We start from the raw sequence: 23,483 nt of genomic DNA, 5'->3' as shown, positions 1-23,483 counted from the left end.
TCAAAGTTGGAATGTGGAAGGTCAAACATAGAGGAGAGCATTCAATTCAGGAAACAAAGATTCCTATTTAGAAATTAAAGACCAAACATGCTTTAAGGCAAATGACTTTTTGAGACAAAGTGCAATTTAGTCTTTACTTATTTTCGTATTTTTTTATAGTTGCCATGAGAATATTTTAATAACCTCTGTAGAGTTTAAAATGATGCAGGTAATTGCTTAAAGTAATTTTAGTGCTATTAAAGATAACAAACCTCTTGTGTGAAATACTTTGCTAAGCAACGATCAGCAGAAAAGGGGTAAAGATCTTTTTACTGCAAATTTGAGTTCTTTTTATAGGTGAGCTGAAGTGAGAATATAATTACATTATCTATAAAATAAAAGGTGGGCAGGCATTCAAACACCTACCGCCTCAATCTTGCGTTGACTCATGCAGAAAACACATCAGAATCTTAAGTAGATCCCTTTCTCCCATTCAGCAGCCTGTGTGTGATCCCTGAACCCCCCTCCAGTTTGCACTGATAATGTTTAAATTGCAACGTTATTCATCACAGCACATTCATAATACCTGAAACAGAATTCCTCCCAGATTATTTGGGAGACACTCAGAGGAATGAATGAGTATAAATCCTGCATATCCTGCTTTCATTCCTTTTCCTGACCTTCCTGATTATGGCTACAAAATAATTTCCTCCTTTTTGGCTCTACTTCATGAAAAATATGTCAGAGAAGTTGGTGTAGGAGAAGTTTGAGACTTTGAAAAAATAAGGCACACAAAAGCTGGAAGACCCCAAGTGAGCCGTAATAAAACTCATTTCTCTACGGCACTATGTCCTGATAATGAGCTACAAGGATCCTTACAGCCTGAATAAACAAACAACTTGCATTTTTTGTCTCTTTTAGGCTTTTTTAAGGGATGCAAGTGACACAAGCAAAGCATAATTTCACCAACTCTTAACCAGCTGACAGTCAGACAGGCTAGCCAGGCATGTAATCTAGAGGATGATCCACCCCATAAAACAAGGGATGCAACAGATGCTTCTGCAGAGGTGCTGATCTCTCCCCATCATTGAGAAGGATGAATCTTGCTGTCAGCAACACATTTCCACCAAGTTGTTAAATTAAATGTCAGAGGATTGCATTGCAGACTGATGCTGCACTTCACCAGGGCTGCACAGCACTGTCCAAACCCTTTGCTACCTCATGCCTTTGTGGCATCCTTGCTATCTGTGTCTGAAGCAAGTCAATCCCCAGAGAGTGGTTCTGTTTTCCCACAAGAAATCCCAGTTCAAACAGATCCTGGATCCCTTGGGGTGTTGGATTTGAAACCTGATGGGAACTGAAGGCCACTTTTTTCCCTGCCTTTGTTGTACGTGTTCTTCAGCTCTGGGAACTGTTGGTCCTAAATCATGAGGGGATCTTCAGTGTTAACCTGCTCCAAGGAATGTGTGGAACAGGCTGGGCAGCAGTTGCCAAAGTAGCTTGGAAAAGGAAAAGACGACACGAAACCATCAGTTTATCTAGAAAACACATGGGACATGCTTTAGGTGAGTAGTACTGGCCCAGCCACTCCACAATAGTAACTTCTTGCCAAACTGAAAAGTTAAGGATGGCTTCTTCCACCCTTTTTCATTATGAGCTGTTTCTCTCTCCTAAAGCAGACCAGAAGAGCATTTCAGAGCCTACTGCTCACAACAGGAATTTGCCTATTTTCCCTTCCTTGCCTTTTCCCTCCCCCCATTTATTTCCCCCCCCCCCCCCCCCTCTGGACAATGTTTCAAGGTGGAAACAGCTATCTTCCAAACAGCTTGAAGGGGGGAAAATATTTTTTGTTTCCCATTCTCCATAAGAAACATGGATTTTTTAGCCATTAGCTTCTGTGAGCTGCATGTTAATGAGTCTGCACAGTATAAGTAATGATGATGGATGCTTTCCACGTGCACATATGGATAGCCAAGCATTATTTCTTTCCATAGGCTCCCTGTAATCACTCTTACCTACAGGAGCTGCCATTTGGGACATATCCATCCCTGACTGTGCTATCCTTCCACTGGAGCTCAGTGTATGGGGTGACCTCAGTTCACAGAATTAGTACCTAATCACTGTGATTTGGGGAATTCCCCTTTCTTTTGTTATTTATTTTTGACACAGGAAGAACTGCATTCTTGTAGTTTTCCCTCCTGGTCTGGTCTCACTGAACATAAAAGGTAAAATTCCTTTCTGGTTGCTTTGGTTTGGTATTTTGGGGTTTTTTTTGCTGTAAAGCTTCATCCCTGAATATTTGCCACATGCAGGTGCTCCTGACTTAAGCAAGCAGCCCCTAGGAAAGTCACAGAGACATTTGTATTATGTAATGGGAAAAAAAAATTATAATTTAAATTTTTCAAGGTATTCCTTTACTCCTCTCTCCAGAAAAATTATCAGCCCTGAAGAAGAACTGAATAATATATGCAAGTAATGACTCAAAAGTTCCTAATTTTACATATTGGTACTTCAGCCAAAGTAAGCAGTCAGTGAAGAATTGCTGGGTGCTCTTCCTCCCCTCGTTCACATCTAAACCAGTAAATGTGCACTGGTGGATCAAGCTAAGCATCCTTCTAAGGCACTGCTCAGTCTCATTTGAGAATCAATAAGGCTGAGCTGCACAGCATTATCCTGGACAGCAGTGGACGCCGAGGGATCTGACCAAACGCTGGTGCACAGTTCCGAAATCAGACACGCTCTCCAAAAGAACAGCTTCTCTGAGAGGGATTTAAGCTGCTCCTGTCACAAGTGATTCCCAGGGAGAGATGTGAGACATAAGCCATAAACAGTCTCCAGAAGCAAGGCAAAGGACTTGCTAGAGAAATTTGATCCTGAGCAGAGAGGCAACAATGTCTGTGACAAGGACTAATGGGGATGTGCCTGTACCTTCTGCCTATATTCTCCTTGGAGAGATTGAAGAGGCTTTTCAGCCCCCAAAAGCTCTATTTTAATAAAATATAAGCTAAAAGAGTTAACTTTTCCAGTAAAGAAAGCCTAAAGAAAGTAGATTAATCAGCACTGAAATGAATGGAGCGAGGCAACACTTCCTCCATGCCCACCTTGCCTCTGCCCAGCAGGTCCCTGCTGGGAGTGCTGAGCCTGCAGGCGGAGGACAAAGCTCTGGCTGAGGTCTGGATAACTGGATGGATGTGGAAAACTGCTAGGCATGACACAAGAAAGTCCTGAATGTATTAAATAACAATGTAAGAAACCAATAAATCTACAGATAGTGCTGTGGGGAGTGGCCAGATTGGGGGGGTACCAAGCTGGGAACACCAGGGACATTTTGGGGATCCAAGTGTAGCAAGGCCAGCAGCAGCACCTGGGGAACAAAATCAGCAATGCTGCAAAAAATGGGATTGCAAATACCAGAAATAGCAAATAACCATATCAGAAACAGCAAGTCTGGGGATGGACACAGCAAAATTGTGAGCACTGGATAAAAACAGTGGGTAGGTTTGGGTAGGTTACTTGGGAAGGAATGAGGGTGAAAAGGAGGAAAGTGGGGGATGCATGGTACCCACACCTTTCTTCCATAATCAGGAGGGACTTGGGGTGTCTAAGGGAGCAGTGATGGAGGAACACGGGGGTCCCACCTAACACCATCACCCCTTCATACCCTTTTAATGGCAGAGAGAGCACAGATTGTTTTGCATAGCTGCATCAGATGAAAATCTCTACAAAATTGAAATATTCTGGCTACATTTATTTTTTCCACCTGTCTACCCATGCTCAGACTATCCACTCTCCCCTTCCCAAAAGGATGTATTTGAGATCTACTGCCAAAACCCAGTGGAAGTCTGGTTTTTGAGATTGAGAATGATGGTGTTTGTGGGGTTGTAGCCACAAGAGGAAGATCTTGTGAATGAAGTCAGGGCAGGAACTGTGAAATTGGAGATGTCCTACTCTGTAGACCAGGCACACACTCTCACTCCCCACCAAAACAAGATTCTCAGTCTTGCTAAATCATTTTCAGTAAGAGACTTCTGTTCTCCTCGTTCATCTTGGAGTGGAATTTTCTTCACTTCAGGTACAATATTCCAATACTCCCCCCTTCTTTTGGCACTGATACACTCCCTGCTTTCTAATGACCAACACAACCTCAAGTAAAGCAAAACCAGCAGCACTTCCAGCTTTTTACCAGCTATAATTTACCTTACAAAGGAACACCTTCATGGCCATTTTGAGAAGCCTCCTGACTCCATGAGGTGACTTTGCCTAGGGAAAAATGTCGGTATAGGACAGAGAACCCATCCTACCCAAACAGGTCATGTTTTCAAGTTTCTCTTTTGTGTGTGTGGCTTTATGTGGTTTTATTTTTCCCTGTTATTTTTCTTCCTAATTTTCAAATGAAAAAGAATAACCAAGTACTAAACAGTGGGTAATAACTCTCACTTTATATCCCCATCAAAGTGCTGGCAATTGTCCCCTCCTTCCTCTGAAAATAAGACACAGAAACAATAAAGTCTGGAGGTAAGACTGTAAGTACCAATAATTATTTTCACTATCTACTGAGAGATTTCAGCTTGGACAGTCCCCATTGACTTATGTGCCACTTGAGCAGGCATTCTGGTGTCATTTGCAGAGACGTGTGGCTTGATGAGGCTTTTATGAACAATTACACAATGGTGTAATTTACAGCATTAGCCCGGCGTGCGCAGCGTGTGGCAGGACACACACAGCAGAGGCACAGCGTGGAGAGAGGGAAATCAGGAAAACACAGCACTGCCCAGGCAGCCTCCCTAAAAAGCCAGCAGCTGAGAGGCTGGGCATGCAAACCACATGAGATCCACTCTGACAGCTGAGGAAGGCTCTCCTCACCTTAGGAGCTCGTTCTAATGCTGAGAGCCAAATTAACACTGGCCACTTTTCCTTTGGAAGGCAGAACCTGAGCACTAATGAAACCACAGTAAGTTTTTCGACATTTAAGTTCTTCAACTCTCTCTGCATTAAATCTTTCTACCAAAAGCCATAATTATGATGGCTGTCATTATTTTTCATCACGGTAGCAGCACTTTTTGAGCAGCCAGGGGCTCAATTGTATTGCAAAGTTGAGTCCTAACTTGTATTGATCCAGCTCTCAAACCAAAAGCCATTTCTGAGATTTTTAGATTTTTAGCTTTTGTGGCTCAAAGAGATGTGGGCTGCACTAGAGTCACCCTTCAGCAGGGAAGCTGTGATGGGCAATTTTAAACCTACAGTTCATGGATTGAGACATCTTCCAGAGTTTGTGCTGTCAGTCAAGCCAGACAATCCATTTCTCATAAGAAATTCCACCTGAAAAGCCCTTGAAGCCAAAAAAAGGTCTCACAGTGACTCCACTGCACATCAGCCATGCACCAGATCCAGGCTCCAGTATATGAAGAAGAGGAAAAACTCAGTTGATGTGGAATCTGAACAAACCATCTCCTCTCACCGACCAGGGCTCAGGTGACATGGCCACACCACAACTGTGTGTTCAAATTCCCTCTGCCAGGGGCTTGGAAGCAAAGGAAATGCAAGTTTCAGCCCCTGAGGCTTAAGAGAAAATGACCACAAAACAATATACTACTTCTGGACCAAAAACTCTTATTAGGCTCTCATGTGCAGATATCACTGATACCTGCTGTCTTTTTTGGGGAAAAAATGGCCAGTTTTCTGTGCCTTAAAAAAAAAGTTAAAAGATGAGAGGTATGGTTTTGTCCAGAAAATCTCCCTAAAAAGAGGAAGCCAACAAGCAACTGCAGGTGGATACCAAGGTCAGGGAGATCTGTATGGGCTCAGGCTGGGCTTGGACATTTCCCATGACTTGTCAGCCAGACGGTTGCTTATGGACACCATTCCCAGCTGCTTTGTTTTCCCAGTTCACTACATACAGAAAATAAGTACCACGCTCAGTCATCTGAACCCCTCTTCCTTCTCTGTCCCAAACTGCTGCACAGCCATGTCTTGTTGTTTAGTATTGAATTTCACCACATTTCTGTTGCACAGGATTTAGTGGGAGCTGCTTCAGAAGAGGCTGATGTATTGTCTCCATATTGCTTAGTTTTATACATATCAATTTTAAAGCCAAACGCTTGCACATTACTGAATTTCCATGATGTTCTCCTTTCACAGATGAGGAAAGTGACTCAGAGCTGTGAAACTGCCCAAGGCTATGATGGAGTACTACAAGATCTGAGTTTCTTTGTTTCTAATCCCATACTTAAATTGAGAGTTGACAAACAAAAATTATTGAGCACCCAGCACCTCTCTCCCCACCACCAAAAAGAGTTGTTGAGGTTGACACCAATGTATTCTTACTGTGTGGCCCTTTTTGCTGCAAGTGGGCTAATGTAAAAGGAATTCCCTCCAGTCTGGTTGCTTTGAAAGCTGTGACATAAACTATAAGTAGGTGATCACAAAAAATTAATTAAATCCCCTCAGCACGCACTGAAAAAATAATCAGTGTTCTTTTTGTAGCAGACTCGACAGGTTTATAATAAGAAATATTTCATTAAAGCAGTAAAGCTCATTGTCTGCAAATGTTGTAAAGTAAAATAAATGAGAATTAAAACTAAAGCTTTATTAAGTTTTGATGAAGATTCTGTCCTTGAGATGTAAATGCAGGGCATTCCTCTCCTAGAAAACCACTAGGAACGACATATATGATGTACCACAGATGGAATATTTTCTTAGATAATGAAATCACTGAGAACTCTGGGTGTGAGTTAGAGCTGAATTTGTTCTACCTCTTCCCAGACTGCCAAGTTTAGGAGCCCATGGATGGCCTTGCATGTGCAAGGATGAAACCCAAGTTCCTCATGACTAATAAAATAAACAGGTCGTTCCACAATGAACTTCATTTGTTCAGGAAACCTGAGATGGAGGCACAGCTACTACAGATGAGCTGTACCCCAAAATCCACCTGTCAGCCCTTTGGTAAGACCTCTCTTAACTCAAGGTGGGCACCTATGCATTTCCAGGCACAAATAAAGATATAGCAAAGCTATTTTACAAAGGAATTAAATTATTCTATATCTAGAAGAGGGTGAGGCTGAAATGGGAAATGTGGTAGAAAACCGGTGAGAGGATGAGATGTGGATGAAAAATGATTCTTTTGCAATGAGGCTTCCCCTGCCTGGCAAAGAGAGCTGAGAGGACCTAATTCCTCTTGGTTTGTAACAAGAGACAGAGAAAAGTACCCTGAAGCTCAAGGAAAACACTGACAAAAAGAAAAGCTGCTGGGAAATTGGCCATTAATATATCTAAACTGGCAATTAGAAAAAACTTCCATTAAATCAAGTCCCAGCTGGAGATTAAAGAAGAGGGAAAGAAAAAACCTCTTAAAGACAGAGCTTCACACCATCTGAGAGGGTATGAGGTGCTGTTTTTTATTACAGACAACTTGACACCCGAGACCAATTCCAACCTCATTCTGCTGTGTTCTCCAACACTGTCAATCCTGTCATCACAACAAGTGAAAATTGAGGGCACTCAACACCAGCCAGTCCCAGATTCAAGAGCAGCAGAGAACTCTAAGGCTCAAATTTGCTTTTCTCAATTGCTGAAAGTACTGGCTCAACAGAATTCTGAGAAGAGCCAGCTGGGCATGGCATCCCCTGGCCCTGTTCATTTCCTTCAGAAATAATTTCTCAGAAAACATGTTTCCATTTTCCAGTGCAGTCCCAGGAAATCCTGGATCCACCGTTTTCCTTTTTTCACCTGCCTGGGCAAACACGTTTTAGCTGCTGATTACTTGGGCTGCAGTGGCTCCCTTTGGAAGGAATACAGTGACAGCAGAAGAGGCTGATGGAAACTGTGACAATTCCCTCTTCCCCCAGCTGATTTGGAGCAGCAAATGTTAATGTTAAAATGTACAAATGGCTCTGCATGCAATTTTAATATGATTATCATACGAGAAAAAGAAAGACCATCTGTGGAAGTAGGAGATCTTAATGGGAGATTTAATTGACTTCATTTATCTAAGGGGAGATACACGTGTTTCAGGACCTCCAAACCAGTTAGGTTGACACCTTTGCTGTGCTAGAATTAATGGTTTGCTTGATGGAGGGTGCAGTACACCTGAGGGATTGTAGCTGTCATATCCCCCTCTGAGTAGGGAAAAGCAAAGTTATAAATCACCTTTATCACCAAAATGATGACTAAGGACAGAAAGTAATGTTTTAGCACGAGAAATGGGTGAATGAGTGGCACAAGACCCAAAGGCCTCAGACCATAAAACAAATAACTGTGATTAAGCAGATCAAAAGTCTTTAAACTATCCAGGGCCATAAGGACCAAATTAAACCCCAACCATTTAGGAAATGGGCTTCATAAGATTTCATGTCATGAGCCTCTTGGCAGGTGTTCAGGAACCTCATTAGGAAATGGGAGAGAAAAATCCACTTTATTAAGACAAAAAGATCACGTTATTTTGCATTTCTGTGTCAGAGGGAAAGTCAGCAGCAGGGAGAACCATGGTTCTAACTGAGCACAACCTGTCCAGGCACAGCTGGTTGCCCAGAAAGTGCTCCAGTGCTTGTACATCCCATTCTCCTCATCTACCTTAACATCACTTAATATTTTTTACTTCCTTTTCCTTTTGACTTCCTTTCCATCATCACTGCCAGCAGAAACTGGCAAGAGTTTTCTAATTAAACAGTGCTGCTAAATGCCAGCTTGTCCACATTCAGGATGTGTCTGTGTAAGGGGGATAGAGGTAATTCCCGAGATCTTCTCTTTTTTCTGAAATTTTTAAATTACTGTTCAAATTTTCCAGAGGAAACCAGAAAGGTCAAGAACAGCCTGTTCATTGACCTTTTTCATCCAAAAGGAGATGCAAGAAAGACCATCCTGACTAGGGATGTCTCCCAGCAGGGTATTTGCTGTGATGCATCAATCAAAGAGAGAAAGCAGGTGATGATGGGTCTTCCCAGCATCCCTAAGAAATCCTCTGAGCTCTTGCCTATACTCCATTTAGTGTTTGTTATACAAGGACTTCCTTGCAAAGAAAAAAAGCAAAAGCAAAACTCTCACGTATATCTGTAAATATTAATGTGCAAATATTTATGTATTATCTCAAAGAGCACAGCTGCTCTCCAGCAGCTTCCCTCAGCGCCAGTTACCAAATTTCCTTCTCTTAAGTTACAAGAAAGGCAAAGAAATTCTGCCATCACTGATGACCTGTTTGGAGCTCTCTTTTCCAGAGGCACTGAGATGACGAGGTGAGACGTTCTTCACTGGGACTGCTACAATTAATCCTGAGCCGTGAAAGCTGTAGAGGTAAAATAGCAACACAAACGAGGCTTATACACCACTTCAATTCTTCAAATACTCTTGGAAAAGCAGGAGCAGCTTGGGAAGGCACAGATTTGCTCTTCAGAGCCAGAGCAAGTCATCTCAGTGCAGATGGAAGGAGGGAAGAGGATGGTGCATTGATAGTCCTCACAGTGTTTAACCCACACTATGTCCAGGCAGATGCTTTCTGAACCCCCATGGGACTGAACTCTTTAAAGCTACTTCTACACTGAGCAGGAGCTGGATTTTTTCACGTCCAGAGAAGGGAACTGAGCTTGTGAAGGGTCAGGAGCACAACTCTGATGAAAAGCAGCTGAAGAAACTGGGGTTGTTTAACCTGGAGGAAAAAAGACTCAAAGGGAACCATATTGCTCTCCACAGCTCCCTGAGGAGGCTGTAGCCAGGTGAGGGTCAGTCTGTTTTCCCAGGTAACAAGAGACAGGATGAGAGGAAATGGCCTCAAATTGCTCCAGAGGAGGTTTAGATTGGATATTAGGAAAAATCTCTTCACTGAAAGGGGTGTCAGGCACTGGAACAGGCTGGCCAGGGCAGTGGTTGGAATCACCATGCCTGGAAGTGTTCAAAAGATGTGAAGATATGGCCTCGGGGGTCATGGTTTGTGGTGAACACCGTGGTGCTGGGTCAATTAATGGTTGGACCTTATGAGGACCTTAGAGGTCTTTTCCAACTTTAATGATTCTATGACTTTGTGTGAGCCCTACAGCCCCAACAACCCAGGCTGGCTGACCCTGGTGACCTCTGGGTGGGCTGGGACACCTCTCCAAGGCAAATTCTCTGAGAGGAGCACAGGGAATATTCAAGCCTGTCCCCAGCATGAAGGGGACACAGCTGAGATGCACAAGAGGCAGGACCCTGGAAAACCTTTGCCTGGACACCTGGAAATCAAACTTCAAATCCAACATCAGACCTTGGTGCAGCACAGAAGTTTGAAGCATTTAACCACAGACAAACCTTCTGCACCCAAGTAAATATCAGTTTTAAATCGTCTTTAAACAATGCAGCAGCCAAGGCTTGCACGCAGCAGCCCTTCCACACAGGACTGCAGCAGAGAGGGGCCGTCCTGCTCTCACTTTAAATGCTTCCTATCAATCTGCTTTTCTGAAAAACACTCCGAAATAGCTTCTGGTAGCCAGATGAAAGTTTTTCTGTGACATACACTACCCTCTGCTGCTCACACGGGTTAATTACAACGCAGTGTTGAAATTCCTATGCTTCTGCGCTCGGTAGGGGAGACCTGGTGCTCGGTGTTAATCCTGACATTAATCCTAAATGCACAAAGGGTGTGAGTTATTAATCGCTACAAACAAAAGGGAGTGGTGGCTTGGCCGCTCGTGATAACTGGGTTTATTTAGAAGGCATATCTGGATTCTATCTGAACTTTGAGACTTTTTCCTTACATCTACACCGAACTAGAATTTGTTCTGTGCAGATATTAAGGCCAGAGTCTTTCTGCAGCAGAATTTACTGGGTGGTTCATGGAGCCACAAACATCAATACCTGCAAAATGTGTTTCCAAAGTGGATGTTCTGTCTCCCTCCTTCTGATTCAGCACAGGACATGAAGGTCATCACATCAACTATCAAAAAACAGCCTTATTCCAGAAAATTATAAAGTGATAATAATTTAAGGACAACTGGCAATTGGCAGAGATCCAATTTTGAATCATACCCTCACATATTTATCTGATTTAATTTGTCCACAGAGAGGGACACAGACTCATTTATTCCAGATCCCTTCCTGCTTCCTCTCAGTGCCTGGCACAGGCTGGAGCCTCTGCTGCCTGCACCCTCACATGAGGGTGAGGGCAAAGAAAAGAGAAATATGGGATCACTGCTCCTTCTCAGTCATGCAGAAGAGCTCACATGCACATCTCCTCTGTTTTTAGGACCTACAGAGCATTCCACATCAGCCTCCTCTCACCTAAAAATGTCCCTGTCTGAGTAGCTGCATGCAAATGGATATTCCTGTGGAAGTTAATTGCTGGAATAGCTTCTCCATTTTCGCTGCCTAAACCAAACAGCACCAAACTCTTCTACCTCTTGAGAGTCACCCACAAGCTTTTGACAGGGATGGGAGGAATAAAAATAACCCCCAAAGCTGAGCCTAGTCTTCCTGCAAGGCTTGGACTGACAATACAGGGTATAAAATCAATGTATCAAGATCTTTTGACTGCTAAGTGCCTCTGCAGTCATTGCTCCCAACCACTCTGGCATGGATCAAACACGGAGACCAAGGCAACTTGTTTGGTTCAATACATTGAGCAATTCTTTAGAAGATGTGTCTGGTTTTCACCCCCATAAAACCTCAATGACTGTCTTTCTTATTGCTTTACCTCCTGCCACAGGCCCAGAATCTATTCCCAATGAAGCGTTTTACTGGCATCTCTTTACTGGAAGGAGAAAGATAACTCTTGACGGACTAAACAGCCATGCCAGAAGTTGAAATATACTTACACCTCTCCTCCTCTAATGATCCTCAAAAGTTTCCATAGAAGCACAGATTCTGGAGGAGTTGAAGGAGGGAGACTTTCAGCTCAGCTCATTACTGCAGCCACCCTTAGCTAGACCCATTTCTGAAAATCTCCAGTGAGATGTGATTAACTCAATGCTCTGGGCAGAGTCCCCTTGAAGGCTAGTGAGCTTTAAATGCACAGGCAGTAGAAATTTATTCTGCTTGCAAAGCCAGGTGCCTGCATAAGTCTTTGTTGATTCCAGACTCTGTTCACAAGAATAAAAGCAACTGAACCCGCTACACTTTGTGTGACCCTGCTCAGAAGAACTTGTGAGGATTTTTCTTCTAAATGTCTTGAATTGGGCTGTAATCAACTTTCATTGCTTCCAACTCTTTCATCCTGATTTCTGCACAACAGCCCAACATCTTGAAAATAACAATGTGAATAGGAACAAACTGTAAAGGCCCTGGTGAGCTGTCTGATATTTATTACTTGTGGGAATTGATTTCTTCTTAGTGCAATATTGACCATTTTAGGAGGATTTTTTTTTGTTGGAAGAGGTAGGAAAAATTGCAAGTTGGTGTCTCATTGGTTCTAGTGCCATTCTTCTATACAACTATGCCTTTGTCTGACAAGGTACCATTGCCTAATGCACACCAAAAAAAAAGCAGGCAAAAATATTTCTTTTAATTGAATGAACAGGAAGAAGATGATCTGACCCCTCTGCCTTCACATGGGAGGCATGAGGTATTTGCCATGCAAGGATCAAAAGCATTCAGCTGAATGGCTCATGAAAAGTCTTAAAAGGCAGCAGGACATGGTGCAAGGTCAGGCTCTGTTGTGGATTGGACCCTCAGGCAGCGTAATTCTATGTGGATTTGCCCAGGAATATTCAAAGTCCTCACATTGCCTTTTTTCATCCATTCTGGAGGTCAGGAATGAGTTCCCATCTCTACCTGGACACTTCTTATGCCTTTTGGGTATCATTCCTACTTAATTTTCAGTTTAAAATTTAATGGCAAGACATATACAAACAGCCAGCAAGTTTGCCTCCTTAGGAAGTCAGGCTAAATATTCAATTAACAAACCAAACAGCATCAAACTCTACCTTGAAACTTCAGTAACTTATTAGCTTTGCCTTTGCAGGTGCTGAAGACAATAAAATTCCCAACACTGAAGCCCTAGTCAGATACTGAAAAGCATCCAAGCTCCTAAGGCTGGGGCACTGGAAATAATCCGTTTCCCTGCCAAAACCAGAAGAAAGTTAGCAACCAATTTAAATTCCAAGGCAAGCTGCTTTCGTGTGCGTTGTTCATTTGTTTGTCTTTGCTAGATGGGCTTTTGCTTCCTCTCCGTCCTTAGCTCGTCCAAGGCTGCCAAGGAGCAGAATGATGTGGTGTGGAGAGGAATTGGAAGGAGTCTCAGACAGCATAAAAGTGCTTGTTTTAGAGGCAGAGAGGATGAATCAGGTCCCCACTGCCAGATCACAACAGTGAAACACACACTAAGATGACGCCATAAAGAAAGTCACCAGCCCACCTCATCCAGGGACAAGCCACAACATAAACCAGGCTGCCCAGGCTCGCTGTTGATGCTGTGTTGACTGTGCCTTGTGGTTGCACCACCTGAGAAGAATTTCAGATTTAACTGTGCCAGCTCTGCCACCCTCAGCCATCTGAGCCACAGGTTCACACGCTTGAAAATCCATCTGTAAAAGGAAAAACAAGATGCCAGCTCTCAGCAGACCACCCTGCAAAGGGCCAAGGAATCAGCCTGCCATAGCAATGATTGCCCTTCTAATAAGCTCTTGTTTAAGGAAAAACTCAGCCTGTTGCAGCCATTTACCCTGCTGAGATTCCTGGAAGGTTGACAACCCTTCCTGCTCCCTGTGGAATGCTTTAGCTCAGTCCCAGAGTGTGATTACTCAAGTCTTTCTGTAAGTTCCTATAATTCAGGGGCTGCTGCTTCCCCTCACGGGTGGGCTGTGAGCCACTGCTGACCGACTCTGCTACTCATCCACCTGTGCAGGCTTCAGCCACTCCAGCAAAGCTCTTTGGGACAAAGTACACCCTTAGAGTGATTAAAAGGTAATCATTAGTCATTTACTAATGATTCTAGCTTCAGCTCCCAGAATATTTTTGGGTTTTTGACTAATGACTGAATTTCAGTTGGAGGATTAATTCTAGAGACATATGTCCATACCTTTCCCCCTTCCTTACACCAGAGTTTTTGAATCCTCCTGGATCTCAAAACCTAGATGATGATTTCCCTCCCATCTGGGTAGTGCATATCTCAGGACTAAGATATGAGAGCTAGCCAAAAAGTCAGAAGGATCAAGGCTGGAAACACTCAGGCATCTCAAGGCCACCAAGTCTCTTCACAGAGGGTGAGGACACTGCTCTCTTTTCTGTAGTGACAGAACTGAGGAAATGGCCTGAAATTGTGTCAGGGGAGGTTTAATTTGGATATTAGAAGAAGGTTCTCCCCCAGAGGGTGGTTGGGCACTGAACAGGCTCCCCAGGGCAGTGGTCACAGCACCAGCCCTGACAGAGCTCAAGCAGTGTTTGGACAATGCTCTCAGGCACAGGCTGTGACTCCAGTGAAGGGGATGGCTGTAAACAAAGGGCTCAGGTGCATCAGGTCACACCACCTGTGGTGGTTTCAGAAGGTATCACTCCACAGCTCTCTGCTCCTCTGCCAAAAGGATGGGGTGCACAGACAGAAAACAGCAGCAGTTTGGGACATCTGCTTTAGGACACAGAGCTCACTTGTTGGGCACAAACACTCTGTCATCAGGTCAAGTAAGTGTTTGAAAGTCTGACCAACTTCTGCTGATCAGTTGCTATCCATGGAAATTTGCCAGCTTGGGGTTTTTGTTTGGTTTTGGTTTTTTTGGTGGTGATGAGGTTTTGTCAGGTTCCCCCCCACCCCAGAGAAGTAATTTTAGATGGGATGGTATTTCTTAAAAACTCTCCATTATTTCCAGCTGTGTAATCTGTGAACATGTCATGGTGCTTCAATATTAGCATATGCCTATGTAACACTTCAAATTAATATTGAATGTTTGGGTGCTGTTTATTTACAGAGCTCAGGAGCATGATGACAGATCCATTTAACCACAGAACCACCAGTCAGCAAGAATATTCTTCATAAATAAAAGCCTTTTTCTGACCCAAACATCTCATCCTTTAATTTGTATCTACACGCCAAACACTGTCATACTGAAATTCAGAAGCCCTAAACAACCACCTCCTCACTGGTCCTGTGGAAGCAGCTCCCTGTCTCAAAGGTCACCTTGGAGAAGTAAAGAAAGGTTGTGTGTCATGGAGGGAGAAGCAGGTGATCTACAAGATCTGGTGGCAGGGAAAGGCCACTGCAGTGAGAGTTTAAGAGGTTCTGCAGAGTGGATTTTCACACTCTGTGAAGATCCCTTTAGAGCATGAAGCCACGTGCATGCCACTGAGAGCAGCACACAGCTTTCCAAGATTCCAAGGACAGCCAGCAGCTCACAGATCTTGATTCAGGTTCTGATGCTTTGTACATCTCCAGTCAAACTGCATTTGGGAGAAAAACTTTCCCTTGCTGCAGTACTGATTCAACATCATTATCCACACCAATTAACCTCCTCGTATTCCTTCATCCCTCACTGCATCACTCCAGTGCTGACTTCAGAAGGTGACTTAAACTTCAAGGGACTTGCCATAATCTTGCCCACAGGGAATAGGGTTGGTGATGCCTCAAAATACTTGCTCGAGCTGTAGCTGTGAGGTTATCACAGCTTCAATGGGCACAAAGCTGTGCACACTGACTTCATAGATTCATATGCATATTAGTTCCAGATTTTCCATGCTTTAAGTTAGGCCATGAAAGCATTTAGATCTCAAAGTAGAATCACCACAGCCACTGAAAAGTACTTGAGCATTGATAATTAGCAGGGAATTTGCAAATTCTCTTGTAGCTGAAGTCTTGGGCAGGTCTACAGGAGCTGCCTGGAATATTCCACGTACAAGGGCCACAGACCCAAAGGTTTACTCTTTCATACAACAGCTTTTGCCACCACTCTTCACTGTGATCAGCAGCTACAGAAGCCATGCTGCCCTAGTTCACTTTCTGTGATGCATATTTCTATCCTCCTGAAATCAGAGTTATTATAAACACCATGGGACTTCTCAGGCTGTAAAGGCCGTTTCTAATTCCTGTTTGCAAGATGAAGAGGCAAGACTCAGCAAACAGAGTTAAGGTGCAAAGGTCAAGTCATACTCATTTCTTCCTGTACAGATTTATACTGGAAATGAGACATGTCCTCTATCTGCTCAGATAACAGAGCACCAGCCTAGTAGAGCCAGTGAAGAAAACAACTGAGTTTGATTTTAGACCTCGGTGTGTGGACTTCCCTCCAATCAGCTTGACTGTGTGGCATAGAAGCACCTTGAAGTGATGTGGTAACAACATTTCTGCCAAGGGAAGCTGCTGTTTGTGAATTTTTTTTTCCTAACTCCTTCAGATTTCACAACCTTTTTCAGAGCCTGGAAACAGCTGAAGTGCTGTTGTTAGCAGTAAGCAGCCAAAGAAAAGGAAGGAGAAAAAAATGGAGCCATTCTTCTAACCATATGTCTGTTCCCCAGGTCTGTCTAGAGAGTGCAATTACCAATAGATAATCACTCAATTTAGAAATGTTAGACCCTGTAGGCAGCTTTCATGACTGAACACAAGGGATATGCAGTATTAAATACTTACTCTGCCTCAAGAGATAATTCTCAGTAACACTTAGTGGGTCAGAAATCATGACTGCAATCAAATCCAGGTTTTACATCTTGGTCCAATAAAAATATATCAGGTGCAGTTTAGAAAAGAAAAAAGAAACTTGCATACAAGCAAACAAATCAGGAATTTTCTCTTCACATCTCCCTGCCCATCTTTTTTTAATGTTTGCTCTGCATTAGAGAAACAGGAGGCTGGGACCTTTTGCCTCTTTGCCATGTTGAATTTATTGCAAGGTGAGTGCTCCTCACAGCTCAACCTGCTCCATGAGCAGAAGAGAGGGGGAAAGAAGTTCAACCTGCCCCCTTGGATGCTTTCTCTATCCAGAGATGTGTCTTCCTTCTGCCCAGGTACCTCCTTCCTGCCTCTTGGAAGGAGTTGCTGCAGCTGGAATGGAGCTACAGGGAAGCCCTGGCAGCAGATGCAGAGGGGAGGAAAGGCCCAAGGCTGGCCCTGCAGCTGAGCCCAGAAAGCTCATGGCACAGATGACTTTCCTGTTTAGACTTTTCAGCCGGGGAGGTTCCAGCTCCCAGTCTGCTGAGACAGAGCAGAGCACGACCAAGAGCAAATCTTCTGTTTCTTGTCCCAGTGTTCTGTGCCTTTGTATCACAGGACTTTGGAGCAGGGCCAGCACCAGCACTGGGTGTCTGAGCCTTGGCCGCTGCAAGGAGACCTTGCTGTCAATTTTTATCTTCAAGCCCCACTCAACACCAGCTCAGTAACCCTCTCTGGCTGCAAGAGCCAGCAGGATGGATTTTGACAAAGTGCTGAAAGACACTTCTGCAAAACAGTTTGATTTCTTGAGATAGAAAGACACACAGCTGCAAGGAAGAGCAGTTTCCCTTGCCCCCATGCAGGCAGCTTTATTTGTGTTCTGGATGGATCTGTGACAGTGCTCCTGACTAACACACAATGCACTCAGTGACCAGAGAGGGAGGCACCAGGCTACAAAACCAAAACCCTAAGTGTCCACTTTAGCAAGTGACACTGCCACGCCAGAGCCATCATTATTGCTGCTTCTGAGAAGGAAAGTAGGCTGGCTACAAGCAGCAAAAAGAAAGCAAGGGCCTGCTCCCCAAAACCACAAAAAATAATCCCCCCTCAATCTCCCACCACGAGCCCTGTGAAGTTCAGGTGAAAGCTCTTAGGCTCTGAGAGCAAAGGCAGAGTTGGGTAAATCTTGGGAATGCCAAGAACCATTCCTGGGATAATCCCACCTTGATCTTACAGACTTCCAACTTGTTTTGCCCCAGATAAATCCCACTGAAGCACTCACACTGGCATGCTGAGAGCTGAACAATTTGAGCAGCATTTCACAGCCCCACACTGCTCTCAGTGGCCCTGCAGCACCAGGACTGCTCCAGCCAGAGTCAGAGGATTACACACACATTTCTCCTACCCTGTGCCCTCCATCTCCTTCCAAAGGCAATGCAGATAGCTTAATTTCAACACTGATGCATTAAAACACATCTAAAGGTTGGTGTGTTTCCTGCCTGGAAGGGCTTTCCTTTGAGGAATTTTATCAGGAGTTATATGAGAGGCAAGCTTGGGTGATCAGTATGGATAGAGATGTACAAATGACTTACCTTCAACAAATGTTATTTGGGCTTCTTTTGATAAGGCAGTAGGGTAAAAAGCCTTGAGATGTATTCATTGGTTAAGCTGGGAATCAGTTTTTATCACAGAAACTGTTTGACATCTACAATTCTTGGTTTGTTCACAAGACAACCACTTTCAACTTGACATAGTTAGAAATCAATGAGCAAGGTTAAAAATGACATTATAACTCAACGTTTTTGTGCCATAAATGTGACTGTAGTTATGCTAAATCAATGGAATATGGTAGCCTGAATTTACTGCCAAGTCCCAGCAAGGGTGGTTAATTCATGGATATTGCTCTACCTGGTTTAGAGGTAAAAGTGTTGTTAAGAACAACACTCTTGAGCTGTTCCCCCACAGCTGTCATTCATCTTCCATCCAGCCTGTCAGGCTTCTGAGTGTGTTGAAAGAGACTTTGATTTCAGCAATAAAAAAGGTATCTCAAATTTTGCTTATTTTGTTGCTGTGCAAGCACAGCTCCCCTGAAACGAGCCTGTGTTTCAAAGCTATCAGCTTGGCAAACGTCTTTAACTTCACAAAGGAAGTGGAACTGACTTGCTTCTCAAAAAAGCAGCACTCACTTCATTTTTTAACTTTTTATTACTGCTTATAAAAAAGCCATTCATAATAATTCCCGTTAATATACATCCAACCAGTTTTGCAAGCATTTTACATCTACAGCTGCCTTGCCTCTTGTTCCTTGGTAAAAATACCTCCCCCAGAGGTCCCTGTGTGTTTGGAAACCATCTACCACATGTGTCACTGGGTTAAGAAACATGAGGAAAAGCAGGAAACCAGACACCACATGAGCTCATCAACATCACGTGCCTTGAATGCATTTTAAGTATGATATAAACCCACCTCAAAGGGAGATCATTATGATAAATTGTTTTAATTCTATTTTGTTCACTCAAACCTAAGTCGAAATGACTCAGTTGAGTTACACAGGAAAAGAAGTAAAATCTCTCTTTTCGCATTTTTACCATTGCTGTGCCTTTTGGAAGGGAGATTTTCCAGCTTGCTTGTGCAGATCAGTGAGGTTTGTATACATCTGGATGGTAAAAGAGGTGGGGGGGGGTTATGCTTTTCTGATGCTTTCTGTTGAAATCTCACTTTGGGTTTTTGTGAAGGCCTTGCCATGTTCATTCTTCCAGAACAGCTGAGGAAATTTCTCTCTGAAATTAACTTTATATGAAAGATAACATGGCTCCACTGCTATGTGAAGTGAGGGTGACTGGATTATGCATTGATTTGTTTCTGCTGGAAAACAGGTTTTTGTCAAAAGGAATTTACATTCTACAATGAAACTTTTTTAGCAGTCACCTTTACATCCTTTTTCAGGAGGAAAATTTCAAATAAAGCAAATATTTGAATCTACTTTGCCTTTCAAAGAACAGGTTGCAGACTGAAAGCAGAAGTGGAATGGAAGCCAACTTTTTTAACATAAAAGTACAGGTACATGTTCTTTTATTTTATTTCCCTCGGAGGGTTAGAAAATAAATAGCTGTGTAATAAAATGAATTAAAGCAACATCAATAGGGTTCCCAACACATTTCTTTAAAAGAAAAATGAAATATTGTGCGTAGAGCTGCATTTGTAGATTTTTCTTTTTTTTTTTTTTTTTTTGCTATGGTTATTTATTTTGAGAGAGAGAAGGGTTATTTGTGTGGTTATGGCTTCTTACCAGGATTATGGTTCCCCATAAGATGGTACTGCTCCATCATACAGGGCTCTGAATTATTTCAATAGGCTTTGATATAACTTTGAATTTCACAGGAAGGGGCAGGGGAAGCGGGAATGGAAAACTTCAGCTGACTTTTTTTTCCCCTTTCAGCCCTCAGTTCCTGCTCACACATGTTTATAGCCACTTCCAAGGATGATAACTTCTTTGAAAGGGTTGCAATTTGAGCATTTTTATACACCCCAGGTGTATTGCATCTATATAACTCTTATTACCATATAACTCTTTCTAACTACAAAACTCCTTTAGGGAACATAATACTGTTTGCATTAACTCAGGAGCTCAGAGCCAGCCAGCAGGATCTGGGGCACTTCGTGCAGGGCACTGCACATGTCCACATCCTTCACTCCAGGATGGAACAGGCCCACGAGCCCTTTTTATTCCTCATAATGGCCAAATAGATTATAAAAACATTTCTCTGCAGGAGTGGCTCTGGAGATAAGAAATGTTCATCAGGATTCAACTGGAGTGAATTTAATTTCAGCCAGCGCTATCTCTAACTTTGCTATTGTGCACCTGATGCCTTCCCACACTCAGCTTTGAGGGGAATAACACAACAATTCCTGGCAGTGGAAAAACCAATAGCAGGAGATGAGGGACCGAAATCTCCTGGCTCAGATGAATATTTATAGCTGCCACGTGAACATCTATTTTCTTGGATTACACTAGAAGATGTGATAACAACACTGAAGGAAATTACTTTATGAATTTAATACTCATATATTTCCTGTAGTGATTTCATTCATCTAGGTTTGGTGGCGTTTTATGTGGATGCTAAGCTCTGTTCTATCACTATCCTTATTACAGCTAATAATCATCATTATTGTTACTGTAATTAATTGCCAATCTCCTCCTAAAAAATCTTCTGTGAACACAACAGGGGAAAGATACAATAACAGTAGAAATATAGAGGCATTTAGGAATTGCTTAAGCAGTCCAACTGTCTAAGATCTCGTGCTAAGGACTTCCTACAGCTAAAATATGTCTCTGACATACTTAATAGCTTTCTGCTCAGCACCAAAGGGATGAGATTACACTCAAATTAGGAATTTAAATCCTTTTTCAAAAGGGCACATAGCGAGAGAGTCTGTCTCAAGTGAAAGCCTCTCAGAGCTGCTCTGGTAGGGACGAGAGGACTTGGCTGAGATGAAACAGAAGCTAATTTTGTGAGCACTGGACACAGATTTTTGTGGGTCTATCCACTTACCAGACTGTTAAAGGTGAAGCAAAGTGCAGACCCCCCCCCTCTGGAGTACAAAAGATGGAGACACACACAGGCACAATTTAACAACCCAGATTGGTACCTTGGTCCATCTGGGATGCACTGGGGCATGAGAGCTGGAGCTGGCAAAAATTACACAGGACCTACAGAACTCCACACCCTTCTGTCTAATTTGGGCATTTGGGGCATCTCAGGTAGCACCTGGTCTCTCCTTTAAAGTCTCTGTACCCTCCAAAGAGATTTTCTTGATCAATATCTCCTCAATCCATGCCACAGCCAGACCCATCTCTCTCCCAGGTGGGCAAAGTCAGTATCTGTTTTCCCCATGCTCAGCACAAGCAAACAACACAGCACACAACATTAACCCGAGTCAAACCATCTCCCATATTGGTCACTGTTGTTTTTATCACTAGACAAACAAAATAAGGAATCTCAACTAGAAATAATCTCTTTTAAAACATTATGCTGAGAGATGTTTTTGAAGAGGTCTGGAGTCCACAGGCAGTCTCAAAATTCAGTAAAATCAACAAGTTCTTCAAATTATTTTTTGAAGAACTCTTAATTGAAAAAGTCAATTAAGCCCCCTTTCCACCTAAAGACACCATGGAACTGGGGTTGTGTTTAACCTGATCCATCACATGATAGAGCAGCAAACTGCAGCACTGCAGGGGAGCAAACACTTGGAGAAGGTGATCTCACTGCCAAGGAAAGAAAAAGTCTTGAAAGAATGAAATGCAGGGTCCCAAGGAAGTGATTTTAAGTTTAATACATGAAGAAGCAGCAGGAAGGGGCTCTTGTCTGGCTGTCAGCAGGTCAGGCTGGGCAACCCAAATCAGATATATCAGAGAGAAGCCATGGACAGAGTCTGTGGCCCCCAAAGGCTGCACAGAGCTCACCATGAAACAGCCAGGTGTCCCTGTGTTGTCAGGTGCAAGAAAAGCACTGGTCACCATTCAGCACTTGGGAGAGGTGACCCTGCCTAGGAATGGTCCCCCTGTGCCAGTAGTGCTTCAGACAGTGACCAGTCCCATCACCATCTTGCCTGGCTCCCAGGTCACCCTCCCAGTTTCATCCATGACCTTCCTCAGCTGGCTTTCCTCCCAGCTCAGTGGCTGTGTGCTCTGAGACAGAAGCACCTTTCACACATGCTTGTGGGGAGGCTGAATTACCATGAGTTTACTCCAGGAACACGCAGACACCCTGCAGGATTTACAGCCCCATTTCTCAAGCCACCACACAGATGGGTTTGAAGGGACAGTCCCTTTCCTGAGCTGGGTATAGATGAAGAAAAAAGGAAAAAAAAAAAAAAAGCAACAAAAAAGAACCCCAACCTAGGAAATTTATTATAGTTACTCAGCAGCAGAGTAAGGAAAAAAAATGCCAGTCCCAAGCTTGGTGTTCTGCCCAGACCATTTTACCATTCCTGTCTTTTAATACATTTAACTTTCGCTTTTACTGGCATTTTGTTGAAACAAACTTTATGGTCCATAACATCAATGGCACTAAAATATGACAATTAATCACAGTCAGCTGCCAGGTTGCCACTGAGTTCAAGCTTTTAAGTCACAATTAGCAGACACAATATTTCAGGATCTCAGTTTAGTCAAAACATGGAAATGCTGAACCATATTTGATCTATGACTTTGGCAGAGATGCAACCAGACCATTATTGTACAGCTGTATTCATCATAATATATCTGGTCTCTATCAAACTCTGCTGTGTTCACCAGGCCATGAAGGAAAGGACTATACATAATCCTTGAATCTGCAGAGAGGATGGTTAAAGCCTTGTTTGCCCAGCAAATTTTACTGTCCTGTTCCACACACACAGAGCCAGTAAAATTCCTAAGAACAAGCATTTTAGGACCAAAAATATCAACTTTTGCAGTAACAGGCTCCAGTAGTGCCAGACCAGCTGTACATTCAGCTCCCAAAGATGCTGCCAAAGCAACAACAACCAGCTCCAGAGCAAGGAGGGGCTCACCCACTTTTTTAATGGCTCTGCTATTTACACTGTGCTTCACTAGCAGAGCAAACAGACACTAAACACCAAAAAAAAAAAAAAAAAAAAAAGAGGAGAAAAATAAATACCTTTTACTGTCAGGGAGAACTCTTTCTTCTCTTCCCTCAGTCCCTGCAAGGCCAATGTAGCATTTCAGAGAGAGGCTGCTAGGGGATGGAAAGGATATTTGGGAGATGTCAGTGGGTGGTGGAGTAACTGCTGAGGACTCAGACTCAAATCAGCTCACCAGCAAATCAGAGCTCCTTCAAAATCAGATGCAGGTGCAGCTGAAAGACTGGCACAGGTGAAGCCAACAGGGCTAAAACTGCCCATTCAGATGCACATCCTGCTTGAGCTTCTAGCCTGAAGGATACTACTGGAATTATAGAAGTTACACACTTGACAT

At 43.2% G+C, this 23,483-nt stretch overlaps 1 long non-coding RNA gene across 1 annotated transcript; it reads right to left on the bottom strand.

The window, feature by feature from the left end:
* Positions 1-899: 899 nt before the first annotated feature.
* LOC138110072 (uncharacterized) lies at positions 900-23,295 on the bottom strand. Its single transcript, XR_011150779.1, has 3 exons — positions 23,167-23,295; positions 11,754-13,460; positions 900-1,478 (listed from the first exon to the last, which is right to left on the bottom strand). It is a non-coding gene; the product is annotated as an uncharacterized lncRNA (long non-coding RNA).
* Positions 23,296-23,483: the final 188 nt, after the last annotated feature.

The sequence above is a fragment of the Aphelocoma coerulescens genome, chromosome 4 (genome assembly GCF_041296385.1).
Source record: "Aphelocoma coerulescens isolate FSJ_1873_10779 chromosome 4, UR_Acoe_1.0, whole genome shotgun sequence".
NCBI lineage: Eukaryota > Metazoa > Chordata > Aves > Passeriformes > Corvidae > Aphelocoma > Aphelocoma coerulescens.
This window is presented reverse-complemented; position numbering and strand designations above follow the sequence as displayed.